The sequence below is a fragment of the Notamacropus eugenii genome, chromosome 4, assembly GCF_028372415.1.
Source record: "Notamacropus eugenii isolate mMacEug1 chromosome 4, mMacEug1.pri_v2, whole genome shotgun sequence".
Taxonomy (NCBI): Eukaryota; Metazoa; Chordata; class Mammalia; order Diprotodontia; family Macropodidae; genus Notamacropus; species Notamacropus eugenii.
The window spans coordinates 39,887,453-39,904,173 of record NC_092875.1 but is presented as its reverse complement, the minus strand read 5'-3'; the positions used below and the strand labels follow the sequence as shown (position 1 = coordinate 39,904,173).

At 53.5% G+C, this 16,721-nt stretch overlaps 1 protein-coding gene across 11 annotated transcripts in view; it reads left to right on the top strand.

Moving 5' to 3' along the window:
• NCOR2 (nuclear receptor corepressor 2) overlaps nt 1-16,721 on the top strand; it is a 359,203-nt gene that overhangs the window by 59,337 nt on the left and 283,145 nt on the right. For 2 of the 11 annotated variants that reach the window (XM_072600701.1, XM_072600690.1), the window contains exon 1: nt 4,064-4,450. The exons of the other annotated variants lie outside the window; for them this stretch is intronic. The gene's annotated coding sequence lies outside the window, so the exon portion shown is untranslated. Of the gene's footprint in view, nt 1-4,063; nt 4,451-16,721 lie in introns of those variants that run through there. 11 annotated transcript variants of the gene reach the window in all.

Genomic DNA, 16,721 nt, shown 5'->3' with positions numbered 1-16,721 from the left:
GTCATCTCTAGCAGCCCTTCTAGCTTGGCGTTACAGCCCTGGTCCAAAGGACGTGTTGAGCCAGTGGAGACGAGTGATGTGACGGGAGCAGCAGAGTCCATGCTTGGACAGAGATGATGATCTGCTAGCGTGTTGGTGGCGTTCACCTTCTTCATTGCAGCTCATTGGCTGCCGCAGCAGCTTTGTAAGGTGTCGGCTATTAGGATCCCATTTTACTGAGTCAGACATCAGATGACTCACCCAGGCTGGTCCTGGTACCTGACTGAGGCAGGGTTTGCACTCAGGTGTTTTGACTCCCAGTCCAGGGGCCTTCTGAGGGTGCTGGAGGGGTTTGCAAAGCGCTGCCTGTACACGTGCTCACCTGTGCCTCCTAAGTAGCAGAGGCAGCCTATGGAACCAGGGTCTGCGTGTACCCGATTGACCTGGGCACTCAACCTTCCAGCACACCTCACCATGCCATGGCCAGGACCTGTCCTCCCACATTGATAAAGCCCTTGTCTCCAGTGCTTCTGCCAGGACACAGGTCACCCCTGGAGAGCCGGAAGGTGTTGAGGAGCTATCCATGCTAACCCCTTCATTTTCGGAGGTAGAAGCAGGGCCAAACCGCTTGTCCCGGGCCACCCGTGAATTCCTCGGGATCCCGAGCCTTAGTGGCGCCATCTTCGCTCAGATTTGGTTCCAGAGGCTCCTGTGGCCTGTCTCCTAATCAGCTTTGGAAACTGCTTGGATTTACTTAGACACTAATGTGTCTTTAAAATGTATTTTCTTTTTTTCCCTTTAAATTAAATTTGCCTGTGGACCTAAATAAGCGGAAAGGAATGTCATTAAGTCATCACCGGGATATCGTTTTTTTCATCGGAACCTGGCGGTGTTGTGCTGAGTCGGCTGTTTCTCCGCACACAAGCTGGGATTTGTTCCCCGCTGGTAACTGTTCTCCCTGTCCTTTTTGGCAGGCTTCCAAGGGTGCAGCTTTTCTGAGGAGCTGTTGTTCCTTCCCTGGGTGGTGGAGTGTGACGCCAAGGTGGGAGTGATGATGGATTGGGGTGCTGGGATCTCAGGCCCTAATCGCTTGCCACAGTAGAGAAAGGTCAGTCCCCAGTTGAAATGTTGTGGCAGTAGAAGAGGAATAGTTTCTGTGGATAGTCCCACCTCCTTTGCTTTGCCCATGCTGGTTATTGGACCTGAAGAGCCCTTCCTACTACTCTCTAATAATAATGACCACGAATGGGGGTGATTGATGGCACTTGAAGTTCACCATCCCTTTGGGATTGGTATCGCATGTTTTATTATCTGCATTTTATAGACAAGGAAACTGAGGCCCAGCCAGGGGAAATGTCTTGGCCAGTATCAGAGCAACATTTGTAACCCAGGGCTCTTGGCTGGCAGATTGCATGTGTTCTCTGCCCCAGAGAGCACATCCATGTTGTGGAGGGATTCTGGCCATGCTCAGTCCAGTCCATTTCACAGAAGGGGAAATTGAAGCCCAGAGAGGTCACATGGGGGAGCTCTGGGCCCAGATTCCGATTCCAGATTCAAGTCTGTTTCTGAGGAGTGGATACCTCCATCAGCAGGTATTTATTAATATGCATCTACTCTGTGCTAGGCCCTGGGCCTACAAAGACAATCCTTTGGTCTGTGCTCTTCTCCCTTGTGCTGATCCAGCCCCTGGGAGTGCTTGAGGGCAGATGGGGAGACCCTTGTGGGGAAGGGCTTTGAGCCCCTCTCTGTCTGTCTTCCCCCTCCTTCCCCTCTCTCTTCCCTTCTCTCCTGTCCCTCTTTCTCCTTTTCTCTCTTCTTTTTGTTTCCCTTCCTTCCTTCCTTCCTTCCTTCCTTCCTTCCTTCCTTCGTTCCTTCCTTCCTTCCTTCCTTCCTTCCTTCCTTCCTTCCTTCCTTCCTTCCTTCCTTCCTTCCTTCCTTCCTTCCTTCCTTCCTTCCTTCCTTCTTTCCTTCCTTCCTTCCTTCTTTCTTTTTCCTTCCTTCCCCTTCCTCTCCTGCCTCCACTCCCCTTTCTCCTCTCATCCTTCTATCTTTTCTAGACTATAAGCTTCTTGTGGACAGACACAGGGTTCCCACTTGGCATCCCTCCAAGCCCCTGGCACAGTGGGCACTTCTGCTGATGCTGGAGTGTGCCCAGGATGGCTGAGGAGCCACCTTTGTCCACCCTTTTCCTCACATGGGGGCCACCATGGACAGGAACGTGGAGTCTTTGGCTTTGTGTGCCAGGGGTTTTCCCAGCCTGGCTGATTGGCCCTGCCCAGTTACCCCATCGTCTTTCCTTGCTGCACATGGGTCCAGTCAGCACAGTCCTGATGTCACAGGGTTGACTTTGCGTCCCAGCCGTTGGCTCCCAGTGGCCCCATTGGCACTCCTTCCTCTGGATGCTCCACCTCCACACTGGTGCTGCCTAGTGCTTGGGATGCTGTTCCATCCTCTCCTGGCCTCCTCCTTCCTTGCCCTGGAGAGGGCCCACCCCTGTGCATTCTTTGTTTGTATGGGGTTACTTTCCTCCTTGTCCCCTCCATTAGGAGGTGAGCTTCCCCAGGGCAGGGACTGTGCAGCTCAGTCCAGTGCCTGTCACAGAGCATCACCTCCATCTATGGCTCTTTCCCCATCTGTCTGGCTCTATGTTTGAGGTCAGGACAGTATTTAGAATGCTTAGAGGTTTGTAGATCACTTGGGATCAGTGAGGGGGCATCATTCTGGAGCCAGGGAAATGGGGATCTGTGCTTCCCTGGGGGGGTTTGAACTTCCTCTGCCCTTAGAATCTGAACAGGGGGCACAACCAGGGCTGCTCCTCCTTGGGGGAGGTGGAGGCAGGGGGAGAAGGATGGCATTCTGGTGGTGGAGGGTCATGGAGATCTCCTTGCCCCAGAATTCTAGTCCTGCAGCCTGGTGAGCTCCTCCCCAGCCTGGCGTGCCTTTGGGGAGCTGCCTTCTCCTAGTTACCCTTGAGGGGCCTGCAGAGTCTGGTCCCCCTTCTAGAAAGGAGCATCTCTCTTCCCAAGGAGCTGATTTCAGATGAAACCTTAGTGTTGGGTGAGTTAAAGAGACCTGGCGCACCCTACCATCTGTGATCTTACCTTATTCTCACATAAGCCCTGGGAGGTTGGGGGTAGGGCAGGGCTGATTTTTCTTTCTTCCTCTTTAAAATCTTTTTTTATAGATGGGGAAACTGAGGCACAGAGGGATTCTGTATCTTGCCCCACTGTTGAATAGTGGAGTGAGTCTGCCTCCTGGGTCCCTCTGCCAGGCCACCTTCTTGAGGGCAAGGCCTCTTTCTGTTTTCTCTTTATAGCCCCCAACCCCTGGCCTAGAGTCTGGCATGTGGTGGGCCTTTACTCAGTGGTTGTCTATCACCGGAGATCCTGTGAACTAGCTGCCGTCTCACTGGATCCCAGGCTGGGAGCTCCTGTCCCTACCCCTTCCCAGCTGACCCTGGGCCAGAGATGCTCTGAATGTAACGGACCCAGGTTCAAACCCTTGGCTGTCCCCAGACCTCAGCTGGCTCTGGGGCAGAATGAAGGCCTCGACTGCACTGGGATGAAAGGGGTGGGGGACTTCTGGAAAGTTGAAGCCCACCAGCCGGGACCTTTAGGTTGAGTCTTCCTGAGCCTGGGGGCTGCTGGTGGGTATGGGGGGAGGCCCAAGCTATAAAAAGGCCTCCCTCCTGGTGCTGGAGCTCTGCTCGGGCTCCTCAGTGTCTTTTGGAAACTGGCCAGGGTTCCCATGGCAACAAAGCATTATTACTTACCGCCGCCAAGGCTGGGAGAGAACGTTCCTACTTTGGGCTTCTCCACAGGAGGGGTGGACTTATGTAATCCTCGGTGTTTATAGGCTGAGGCTGGCAGGAGCCGAGCAGGCGTAATTACAGGCTGGGCATCGCTCTCTCCTTGCAGGCTTGGGGGCTGCGTGGCCCCCCGCCACGGGTCCTCCCTGCCTCCCGCACCCTCTGCCCCTCGAGGCGTGTGGGATTGGGCGGGCAAGCTGGCCAGGGGCCCAGCCTGGCCCAGAGGTGGGGCAGGGCAGGGCCGGGGAGGGTGTGCTCCCAGAGCCTGGCTCCCTCATTGTACGGCTGCCTCTGCCTCCCCCAGGCAGCTGGGGAGGGCTGCCAGTCTCGCGGGAAGTTAGAGCCCAGCATGGGACAGCCTGCAGAGACTCCCTTCTGGGAGGCAGGGATGGCAGCCGTTTGATCCCGGAGAGCCATGGATCAGGGCTTGGATGCTTGGATGCTTGCTCTGGCCAAGAGTAGGATCATGTGACCGCCGAGCCGCCTGGAGGATGGTTCTTGGTGGGGGAGCTTGGGAAGTCGGTGGACTGAGCTGACCTGTCTGGAGTGATTTTTACTTTTGGGAGGCTGGCGAGTTGGAGTGCTCTTGGGAACTGAAGGCCGAGAATGCCCAGGCAGGAATGCTGGGGCAGGAAGAGGCTGGTCCCTTGTCGTGGGGTTTGGGTAAGACAAAGTTGGCAGGCTTTGGCGGAAAGACCTCCCAGCCCCAGCCCCACCCCCACCCCCACCCTATGCCTGCTTTGGGGGTGGGGGGCTTTGAGAAGTCCATCTCCCCTGGTTTTGGAAGGACCCCAGGGCCTGCCACCCCTAGGCCACCCTTCTTAGCTGGTGCCTGCTGGGGCCAGAGGGATGGAAACTGCCAGGCTGGGGCTAGTCTGGTCTGTATGCTTGTGTGTTTTTTATGAACCCAGCTGTTTAGAAGAGGCCTGGTGGAGCATTTCAGATCAAGTTTATCTTAGCTAAACACATAAGTTCTGCTGCCAGATTTGGCAGGCTTTTTCTCGGCTCTCCTGGGAGCTGTCCGGTGTCTGGCAGTGGCTAGGCCTCCTGTCGGGGTGGGTCCAGTCTGGCTGCTGCTCTCTACTGGGGAGGTGGGGGGTTTGATGGTTTGTCTATTTGAGGCTGGCCGTCCCAGGAGCTCTGCTGCCCGCTTACAGCTCGCTCAGAGCTATGAGCAGGAGAGGCCCGAAATCCTGTGTTCCCCTCTGCCCCAGCTTTGGCCGGCAGAAGTTAGGGGCAGAAGGAACTGACTGACCACCCTGGGTTGGGAGCTACTTGTGCTGTGTGGGAAAACTCTCATCCTTCTTTCACAAGAGCTGGAGGAACGAAAGGGATGCCTGCATTCCGCAAATATTCTCCCACCAGAATTTCACAACTGCCTGCCACCACCACTGTGGGTCATGCCCATGCTGGGCGCACTTGGGGACTCTGAGAAGTGTTCATTCCATAGGGTTTATGCCTGGGAGTGAAGCCAGGGTGAACTTGAACTTGGCAAAATGTCATCTTGAGCAGGGTGTGTGTGTGTACGTGTACCTGTGTGTGTGTGTGTGTGTGTGTGTGTGTGTGTGTGTGTGTGTATGACAGAGAGAGAGAGAGAGAGAGAGAGAGAGAGAGAGAGAGAGAGAGAGAGAGAGAGAGAGTGACTCCCTGTGGGGGGAAGGGGAGGGGCCTGGCCGGGTGTGGGCATCAGGAATAACTCAGGTCACAGCTCCTTCTTCTCCACTGAGCTGTAGACATTGGCCCCTGGCCAGGTGTCTGCCTTGAAAAGGGAAAGGGTACAGCTCGTTGAGACTTGCCCACTTAATTGGCCAAGAGGAATCTGTAAAAAAATGCAGGCACAAACAGAAGGCCAGCTCCCTAGGAGGATATGAGGGAGAGTTTTGTTCTGAGAGGTGCTGGGGATGTGTATCTGAGGGGGCCTCAGGGCTTCTCCGAGGCTCAACGCTGGATGGAGGGTTGACTTCTTGCACGCCCGTAGACACCGTGAGTAGCTCCTACTGCACCCACAGACCCACCATGGTGGAAAAGGCAGAGAGCCCAGTCTGGAGTCCAGGCCCTGACACTCATGAGCTGTGTGGCCAGAGGCAGAGCCGCTGCCCACTCTGGGATTCCTCTGAGCCTCATCTGCTGAGGTCCCTCTTTTGAGCCCAGGTCTCTGACTGTCTGACGTTGAAGGCCCCAGCCTATCTCTCCAGCCGCTGCTCCTCACTGCCATCTTGCAGACTGGCCGGCTTCCTCTCCTCCAGCCTCCCTTGCCCTTTGCTCTTTCCTTGGCTACAATGCCCGTCGCTTACCTGCCCAAGTCTGGTCTTCCTGTTGTTGTTCGGTTGTTTCACATGTATCCAAGTCTTTGTGACTTCATTTGGGATTTTCTTGGAGTGGTTGTGCCATTTCCTTCTCCAGTTTATTTGACAGGCAAATGGTAAAGTGACTTGCCCAGGGTCACCCAGCTAGTAAGTGTCTGAGGCCAGATTTGAACTCAGAAAGATGAGTCTTCTTGACTTCAAGCCTGGTGCGCTCTCCACTGCACCATCTGGCTGCCCTGTCATCCTAAAGGACTGGGTAGTTCCTGCCTCTTCCTGGAGCCTGAGGTCTGAGTTTCTGTAGGACACATCCGCTCTGTCTGCCTTGAGCCTGCTGATTCTCTGTTTAGCTTAGGTCTGCCTAGCAGCTCAAGGTGGCATTGGTTTTGGGCTCAGCCCACTCCCCCTCTGCCAGTTCATGCAGAAAGGGGGTCCCTTGTCCTCCTGGGTCCTCCTTCCCTTCTGTCCGTGAGGTGGACAGTTGGGCTAGATGACCTCGAAGGTACTGTCCAGCTTCTCCTTCCAGGAACTTTTTGAGGGCAGTGGTGTTTGGTATCTGTACCTGAAGTGCCCAGCATGGTGCCTGGCATATAAGAAATATTGGTGGATCTGACTCCTTCCCAAGCATCTGTTTGAGTTGTTGGTGTTTCCATGGGGAGGCTGGGATCCCCAGAGGGCTGGTGATCAGGCTGTCTGGGGCCCTCAGAAGTTTTAGCTTTCATGTGGTTCTGGGCTGCATGTTTGGGAGGTGCCCTTCCCAGGGGAGCCTGACCATCTCGACCGGACATCCACCTCTCAGGGCATCTCTGCATTCCTGCACCTGCTCTGTGGCTCGTTGTCTCTCTGACCTTTCCTCAGGTTCCAGGGGGAAGTCTGTGACTGTTAGTGACCTGAAACCTGGGTCCTTCCAAGCCTGTGTTGTTCTGGGCCATGGCTGGGCCCAGCAGGGATGTGTTGTTATTTTGAAAATGGCCCTGCTGGATTTTGGGGCACAGGTTCCCCTAGCCTTAGGATCATGATCTGGGGGGATTTAAGACTGGAAAGGGCCCGTCAGGGGCATCGAGGTAACCTCTCCTCTTCTTCCCCTTTCTAGCTGAGGAAACCCCACATCTAGAGTTAGAAGGGACCCACAGGTTTTTAACCTGAGATCCACAATATTGGAATTTTTAAAAATTGATCCCTATATTTCATTATAATTGGTTTCCTTTGTGATTTTGTGAGTCTGATTTTATACAAGAAATTCAGAGAAGGCGTCTGGTCCGCAGGCATCACCAGACTGCCTGACATGTAGGATACAGGAGGTCAGGAACCTCCAGTACAGGCTAAGCTTCTCTACCCACCCCCCTTTTCTGAGGAGAAGATGAAGTCCCACATAGATTCATAGAACTATCGATGTCATACCTGGAGGAGACCTCAGAGGGGAAACTGAGGTCCAGTGACTTTGCCAAGGTCACATAGTGGGAAGTGTTGGAGGCAGGACTTCAACCCAAGTCTTCGGGCCTCCTTTCACTGCATGTGATGGCATGTGTTAGAGAACTGGGGATTTGTCCAGCCTGGCTCTGCTTGTGCCTCCCTCAGAGTCAGCCCCTCTCAGGCCTGGCCACGCGGCATCCTGCTTCATTCAAAGCCCACATCGGTGGCCTCCATTATTTCTACTTTCTCTCTCATGAATTAGTAGAAATCATTTATTTGCATTGATTTGGGTACACTGTGCCCTTAGTTTACAGCTAGGTTGGCCCGTTGGATAGAGCACTGGGCCTCCTGGAGGCAGCAAGGCCTGCGTTCAAATCTGGCCTCAGTGAGTACTGCTTGTGTGACCCGGGCAAGTCACGTTCTTGCTGTCTACCTCCATTTCCTCCTCTGTAGGATGGGAATAATAGTAGCACCCAAAGGAGATGGTGATTGTGAAGTAGACCCTTGATACACAGTGGAGCTGGAGGTCTGAGTTGTGCCTAAAGAGCTCTCTGAGATGTCAGATTGGCACAGAGCCACAAGATCCCCCCCATCCCCCATTGTCTCGCTGCTTTTCTTGGAGTTTCCGTTACTGGCTCTTGACCTTCCTTGCTTGCTGCATCGTTACCCCTGGGCTGAGCACTTCCTTCTGTGCCCCGTCCTGGAGCCCCTGAGACTGTGAGCTGGGGACCAGGGGGTTTCAGGGACCCCTAGCCCCCTTCCTTCTCTCCAGCCACCGTGACAGCCTGCTCCTGTTGGAGCTTTGGCTTTTGTAAAAGTCTAGTTTGCCCGGCAGCCTTCATTTGTTACAGGTTTTTAGAGATTCTGGTTAAGCAGGAAGGGCTGGCTCTGGGCTAGCAGCTCTCCCATCTTTAGAAATTTGATTCCTGGGGAGCAGAGAATTGCAACTGAAAAGTGACCTTCCTCCTTTCCCCTCCTGTGCTGTCCTGGCATTCCTCCCTTTCCTGGCACCTTGGTTTTCATCCTCTCCTCCTTTTTCTCTGTCTCCCCGCATCTGTCTATCTCTGTCTCTGTTTTCTTCTCTGGTTTTTGCCCCACTGTTCTCTTTCTCTCAGTCGCTGTCTCTCTGTCTGTCTTTCTGTTTTTCTCTCTCTGTTTTCTGTGTTTATCTCTCTGGTTTTTGCACTACTCCTCTAATCTGTCTCCTCACCTTTGTTTCTCACCTTCTTCTTCGTACCCCTTTCCTGGCAGTCTGTCCTGTTTGCAGGGCTGGCTGACCTTTCACCTTTTCTTTCCTGGAGCTGGCCGTTGAGATTCACTGACGACCCTAAGCCTTGGTCCTAACATCCTTGCCTTTTTTCTGGTGAAGAGTTTTCATAGGCCAGAAAAGCTCATGCAAACGCTCCTTTGTGTGACCTCATTGGATGGCGGCTATCCTGGGACCTCCGTCTGGGACATGACCAGGGAGTCAGGGACAGCCTGGGCTGTGTCACCAGAATTTTCTTTTAGTCTTTGGATTCTTTTCTCTCTGATGCTGAGAAATAGCCTGTCTGGGGAGGAGACCCCACATTGTTTTTCCTTTACTGCTGTGTTAGTCAAATTCGGCAGCTAGTTGAGAAACCTCCTTCCCTTGCTTCTGCAGTGTGGAATGTGTCCTCCATGGGGAGGGGTCTTATAGTGTGGCCTGTGTCTTCTGATGAGCTCAGCTGTTCAGGCCACTTGGTGCCAGGAGTGGTCTGCTCGACGTCCTCTCCTCCGGGAGTGCTCTCTGCCTCTGTGTGTGTCCTCAGTGCTTAGCCTGACGGTGCCCTCACAGTAGGTACTTCATTATTGCTGACAGGATCATAGGTTTCAATGGAAGGTGCCTGAGAGATCATGTATACCTGGGGTTTTTAAGCTGAGGTCTGTAGTTTTATTTTTGAATGGATATTTTAATAACTTTCATATGTTATACAATGTATTGATATATATCAGATTTAATACATTATTCATTTGAAATTTCAGAATGACTCATGTCCTTTGTAACTCTGGGCATTTTATTTTATGTGTTGAAAAACGTGATTTGAAGAAGAAATTCCTAGGCTCCACCTGCCTGCAGAGAGATCCCAGGGCATCAAAGGTTCAGAAACCTTGATAGAGGCCTCACACCATTTTACAGATGTGGTCTCCCTGTGTCGCTAGCGCTCTGTCAGAATGTTACCCCTCAGGTGATGAGGAGGGTGTCCCACATGCTTTTGTGGTGTGAATGCTGGACTTCCTTTGACATTTACTGGCCATTTGACTAATGGCAAGTCATAGGATCTTGGATCCAGAGCTGGAGTGTCAGTCCTTTCATCTTACAGATGAGGAAACTGAGGCCAGCCTCAGAGTTGGTCAGTGTCAGAGCTGCGCTTTTCAGTCTGGGTTCTCTGACTCCAGAATGGCTGTTTTAGTCCTCAACCTTTCTAAACCTCAGTGTCCTCATCTGTAAAATGGAGGTGATCATAGAAGCACCCACCTCATATGGCTGTTGTCAGGATCAGACAATAGTTCAAGTCAGGCACTTTGCAGAACTTAGAGGCCTAAATGTGCGCTGCCATTGTTTCCGGCTTCCTTCCCTCCCTCCTCTTCCTTTTTTCTCAAACTCTCCTTCTTCCCCCTCTCCTTCTATGGTCCCCAACTCTTCGAAGTCTGAGGGGGCACAACATCATCTGAGGATTGGTCAGAAGAGGGGTGGAGGGAAAGGGAGAAGGAGAGAGAGAGGGAGGGAGGGAGGGAAGGAAGGAAGGAAGGAAGGAAGGAAGGATGGAAGGAAGGAGGGAAGGAGGGAGGGGAGGCAGACAGGGACCCAGACCGACAGAGTTAGATGCTGGCCCACATTCCTGGGTTAGCCAGGGAATCCAAGCAGGCCTTGAGGAGTGATTGGCAGGACTAATTCCTGGCCCTGCGGCCTTGGACCCCTCCCAGCTGTTCATAGCCACATGAGCTCAAAGGTCTAGAGCTGGAAGGGGCCATTTTTTACAGCTGAGGAAACCAAGTTGCTCAGGGACTTGGCTGTGGGTGGGCATGGAGGAGGCTCCAAGGTCTGGGCCCTCCTTGCTCAGTGTCCCAGCGCTCTGTCCACTGGACCTCTTTGCTGCTCTGGCCTGAGGGATCTGGCAGGGCCCTCCCAGTCTTTAGGCCGCAGGGGTCCGTGCCTCAGTATTAGGTCACTCCTGGAGCATGTTCAGATGGGAGAAGCTTGGACAGCAGTGACCGTATGGCCCACACTTCTCCTAAGTGCTCTGACATGTTGTAGTTTAAATGACAAGAGTTTACTGTCTTTGGGTTTGTTACAGGCTGGGGAGGAAGGAGGGATAATCAGGACATTAAAGGACCCGGGCTCTCACACTTTTTTGAGTTGTTTTTTCATTGTGAACTTGACATTGGTCAACAGACTCAGACATTTCAAGACACAGAGAACATTAAAGAGGATTTTATAAGGGACTGAGAACTTCTGACACATTTATCCCCTCTTTTAGAGAAATATGTTGATTTGAACAGTTGTCACAAAGTTGCTCTATGAGCCCGTTCTGCAGCCCCCCAAGTCTTGACCCCGGTTCTTCCCCATCACCAGGCAGAGAGAGGTCTCTGCTCCCTGGGGTAGTGGGCAGGGTAGAGAGGCCCGAGTTGCTGCTCTGCTGGGGGCCTTCATCCTTTGCTTGTTCTGGCTTCCCCTTTGGAGACACAGAAGACAGGTCTGACATGGGGGGAGCCGGCCTCATAACCGCTGCTTGACCAACATTCGTCCATTTGAGTAGTGAGTGTTTATGAAGCCGCACGGAAGCAGAGAGTGGCCAGAGTGCTCAGCAGCCTGGAGAGCTTGCATTCAGATCCGCCCTGCTGCTATCTTTACTCATCTGTTTTTGTCATACAGCAAGGGCAGGATTTGAACCTAGGCCTTCTTTTGCTCTAGTCACCAGCACAGGCTCGATGCCTGCCCTCTTCCCCAATCATTTGATAGTCCACATGCACACATTTATATCTGTCTTGTGATGGGCCCAGGCAGGCCCTGCCCCCACGACAGCTGAGCGAGGGTGGTGCCCCTTCCTGAAAGGAAGATCGAGGGTCCAGTTTAGCAATGGTAAGGATAGTAGTGTGGTGGCTTGCTGGTGCAGTGAAGTCTGGAGTCAGGAAGACCTGTGTCCAAATCCTGCCTCATCATTTACCTGCCTAAGTTGCTGCACCTCTGTCTGCCTCAATTTCCTCATCTGAAATGAGCATCAGATGTTATTACTTCACCTCTGTTTGCCTCAGTTTCCTCATCTATAAAATGGGGATAAGAACATCAGCTGCCTCTCCAGGCTTCTGTGAGCACTGGGTGAGATAAAGTGTGTAAAGCACTCTGCACAGTACCTGGCCCTTGGTCAGGGCTGCGTGGACTGCAGCAGTCTCTGGTACCAGTAATGTGGTCAGCATTGACTTCGGGTATCCCAGAGCCACCTTCTAGGATAAGCTCAGATTGAGGATCCAGGTATTTAGAGCTTCAGGCACCTTATGGTGACCTCGCCTTAGTGGGTAGAGTGTGAGGCCCATGTGGCAGGAGATCAGGCTGAGGGTGGCTGGCCATTGCTGCAGGGGGAGATGGCTCCTTCCCCCTACAATTGGGCAACTATATGCCCACCTGCTTCTCTTTCAGCTTTGGGAGCTTGTGACAGATGCTCAGGCAGGTGGGTGGCAGTGAGTTGGTTAAATTCGGAGGCAGAAGAGTTGGGTTCAAGTCTTGCCCCTGATGCTCCCTGTGTGACCTTGGGCAAGTCTCTTAATTTCCCCAGGCCTTAAGTGTCCTGATACATAAAATGAGGGTGGTCTGGATCGCCCCTGTAGCCTCTTCTAGCTCACCAGTTAGCATGGTCAGTGTCCCCACCCTGTCACGTTCTTTCTTGGATCTCAGTGTCCTCTGTAAGATGGGGTGCTGGCCAGCATCCGGGCTCTCCGCTGCCTCTGTGGGGCGGGCTGAAGGTAGGGAGCCCAGCTCAGTCAGAAGATGATTCTTTGGAGATGGCATCCCCGGGTGGCCAGTGGGCCTGAGGAGCCGAGGGTCATTAGAAAACTATTTCTTCCAGTAAAAGGGGCCGTGATTTGGGAAAGCAGCTGGGTGGATGCAGGGCCTGGGAGGAAGGAGGAGATGAGGGAGGAGAGAGGCCCCCTCCTTCTTCTGTCCCCTACTTAGAGGTGGAGAAGATTCTCTTCTCTGGGCTGTTTGCTTTCTGAGGGTTTCCTGTGACTGGGGGCATTTCCATGACAATGGGACCTTTGTGGGCCCAACTAGTGGACAGGCAAGCACACCCCTGCCTAAGAGCATAATTCCCTGCTCCTGACCACCCTCCTGGGGAGGATTATGGTTTTATGGGAGGTGGACCACCTGCCCCCTCCCCTGCCTCGAGGAAAGCGGCACCTAGCTTGGTTTTTATTCCTTGTTTTTGGGGGAGGGTTTGGCACAGGTGCTAGTGACCCTATAAACCCATCTGTGTGGCCCCTTTGAGAAGCAGTGTGGGGGTCCGGGATTGTCAGCTTTGTGGTCCTCTGAATTGCCATCCTGGATAAAACATGCCTTCCGGGCCTTCCCAGAGCTCTCCCAAGTGGGCCAGTCGGGGCAGCCTTGGGTCTGAAGCCTGGAGGTCCTGCCAGAACCTCTGTCTCTAGAGAGGCCAGGGCTCTCCCTTGTGCCCTCCCCAGCCTCCCTCTTTCATCTCTTGGGGCCATGGGATAAGACCAGGCTTGGAAGCAAAGTGGCTTCAGAAGAAGCCAGGATCCTCAGGGAGAATGTGATGGTTTGATGGGCCTGGGGTGGGGGACGGTGTGGGGGGCGGGGAGTGGCTTGCTCCTTCTGTGCCCCCTCTACCCTCCTTGCAGCCTTTCTGGGCCTTCCTCAAGGCCTCTCTTTGGATCCTAGATGGCTGACAGTGATCACAGTGTAGTGCTCTGTACATAGTAGGTTCTTAATAGATGCTTCCTTTCATTAAGCCGCTGAAGTATGAATTATTACAGAATTGGGAGTCTGAAAGACCTGAGTTTGAATCTCACCCCCTGCGTTTGCCTGTTTCTGTGACCTGAGGTAGACCCCAGAGGCCAGTCTAGGGTGGGTCAGGGTCTTCATCTCTTACCTCCTCTGCTCTCTGGTCTCTTGCTGCCCCAGGTGGTGTGCTCCCCCATGAGAGTGTGACTTCCCTCAGGAAGGCCTGGGTTCAAGTTCAGATCCCGCTCCTAAGCACATCCTAGCTGTCTGAGCCTCTGTTTTCTCCTCTGTGAAGTGGAGACGAGGATGGGGCTGGGAGCAGTGGACAGAAATTGTGAAGAGCCACATTTAGGCTTTAGTGGGGGAAGAATTTCCCCATGAGCAGAGTCTGTGGAAGAGGCTGCCTGGAGGAGTAGTGAGTCCCCTGTCCTCGGAGGTCTCCAAGCAGAGGCTGGAGGACTTCTTATGCAGCATGTTCTTCAGGGTCTTCCGCTGGAGGGCCAGGTTTAGATTGCTGAAATTCTGTGAGAACTCATTCTGCTGTTCCCATCTGATGCGGGGTGCTGAGTCTGATGAGATGGAGTGAGTGAAGCGCCCACAGATCTGCGTGTGAGCTCCAAATTCCAGCTACTGATTTCCTCCTAGATCCCTAGAAGGGTTACCGGGGCTCTTAAGGGATGATATTTCTGCGAAGGTCAATCCTGCACCAAGACACAGTGAGAGCCTCTGAGGGGGGACCGTGTACACCCGAATGGAGGACAAAGGGCTCATACAGAGCCATGCAGCGGGAGGGAGGAGAGGGCCGGACAGGAATATCAGCCAGGGAGGGAGTCCAGGAGGCGGGAACGAAGAGGACATGGAGGTAGGCATGGAGGAGGGCAAAAGAGTGGAGGCAGGAGATAAGAGGAGTATGTGCTATCAGCCTGCAAATGAAGGGTGAAGCTGGGATGCCTGTAAAGAGCTTTCAGCACCACACATGGGATCTTGTGTTTGATCCCAGGGACTCTTCTTGAGCAAAGGAAGGGCAAGGCCAGACCCAGACTGTGGCATCTGTCTGGAGGATGGAGCAGAGAAGGAGGGGGACACTGGGGCTGGATGGGAAGGGAGTCAGGATTTGAGTTCAGATCCTGGCCCAGCCTCTCACTGTCTTTAGGCCTCAGCTGCAGTATGAATAACTGGATTGAGTGGCCTCTGAGGTTCCTGCAGACTAAACTTATGCCATCTGTGAGATGGAGGGAACCTCAGCAGCCATGTGGTTCAGGCATGTGTGACCCTGGGCCAGAGGAACTGCCCCATCCCCCATCCATCCTCAGCAGGGTTCCACCCTCTCTGTGAAGACCCCCCCCCCCGAGGCCTCTTTGGCATTGCTGAAGAAGGCCCTGGGCTCTCATGCCTCTTCCTCCAGGCAGCCATGGCCAGGGGCCAGAACACAGCTCTGCAGCCAGGATGACCAGGTGGTGGATTTGGAGCCTCAGCCTGCTTTTGGAGGGCTCTTGGCAGGGTTTGAATAGGGAGGATAGAGCAGTAATGGATCTGGAGTAGGCAGGCCAGAGTGATGGGCCCTGGGGGGCACTTCCTTTTCTCTGGCAGCGTGGCCTTTGGGAGATAATGAGGGCCTGCAGTGATTGCTTGGGCTGGTGTCTCCCTGGCCTGTCGCAGGCCACTGTTGCTTGTGATCAGTAAAGGCTCCCTGCTTGTCTCTCACAGCTGGCACAGTGGGTAGAGCCCTGAGCCTGAAGTCAGGAAGACCTGAGTTCAAATCCAGCCTAGCTGTGTGACCCTGGGCAAGTCACTTAATTCCTGTTGTCCTCTGTTCCCTCATCTGTAAAATAAGCTGGAGAGGAAATGACAAACCACTCTAGGATCTCTGCCCAGAAAACCCCAAATGGGGTCATGGAGAGTCGGACACGACTGAAATCACTGAACAACAATTACTATTAACATTTTAAGTGAACTTAATAAAAATGTTATTATAGAGCGATAAGGACAAGGGATTTCCTGAGTGAAGAAATGCCCTCTCCTGATTCAGACCAGCATCTGCCCAGGTGGGTGGGGGAGGGTGGAGGGCTGTCTAGCTCAGGGTCACCCAGCCAGGATGCGTCTTGTGGGCTTAAAGGTGACTCTCTGGTCCTTACCCAGCTCTCAAGGAGCAGGTCTGGCAGGGAGAAGAGAACTTTGGTGTCTGAAGACCTGGGTTTGAATCCCATGTCTGTTACTAAGACCCGGTGGAACTTTGGGCAAATCCCCTTGGACTCCTCATCTGTAGACAGGAGGAACGTGGACCAGGGGGCTTCTGAGGGTCTCTTCCAGTTCTTGTGTCCAGATTCAGTGTTTCTCCCTTGTTGTACTCCTGTATATCTGTGTTACTAGACTAACCTCCCTGCAACATAGGGGCTGGTTCATTCTGTCTTTGTGCTGTGCCTGCGTATAGTGAGCCTTTTCTAACTGTTCTGCGATAGTTTCCTTTCGCTCCGAGGGCCCCCATTTCCTCCTGTTAACTTGACACCCCAGCGCCATGAGCAGCAGGCTCCTTAGGAGAGCCCACCCCTGCCAGCTGCTCCCGGGGACATTGAGGGAGCCCAGCGATCGCCCCCCAGAGCAGGTGCTCCTCCAGAAAGGCAAGCCGTGGCTTTCCTTGAGCTGACTCAAGCCCCATCTGATCGTCCTGGGTGATGCTGGCTTGCGGGTCTGCTCCATCCAGGGGCCTTTCTTGGGGCTGGGCATGGATAGAAGGAGGAAGGAATCAAAGAGTGACAGAGGCCCGATGATGGGCCTGGCCAAAGTACCAGTGGCTTGGGGTGTGAGGGACAGAGCTCTAGGCTTGGGAGTCAGGAAGACCTGAGTTTGAATCCTTCCTTGCTTCCTTGTGCAATCATGGGCCAGGCACTCATCCTCTGTCTGCCTCAGCTTCCTCAGCTGTAAACTGGGGGTTGTTATAGCACCTAACTCCTAGGTCATTGTGAGGAGGGATTGAGAATATCTGTGAATTGTCTTGCCAACCCCAGAGCGCTGTGTTAGCATTTGTTGTTCTGTTACTATGTGTAGACTGGATTCTTGCATGATAGGGATTGGGTCAGACAGCAGGAGCAAATCCCTCACAACTTTGGGTTTGAGCCTGTAAGTAAGGGGGAGCCAGTGATGATTGTGGAGGAGGCTTGTGGGAAGGCTGGGCTGGAGAGGAGGCAAGGGAGCCTTTCAGAGACTTCAGAGGGTCCATGGGGAGAGGTGACCAAGGCCAATG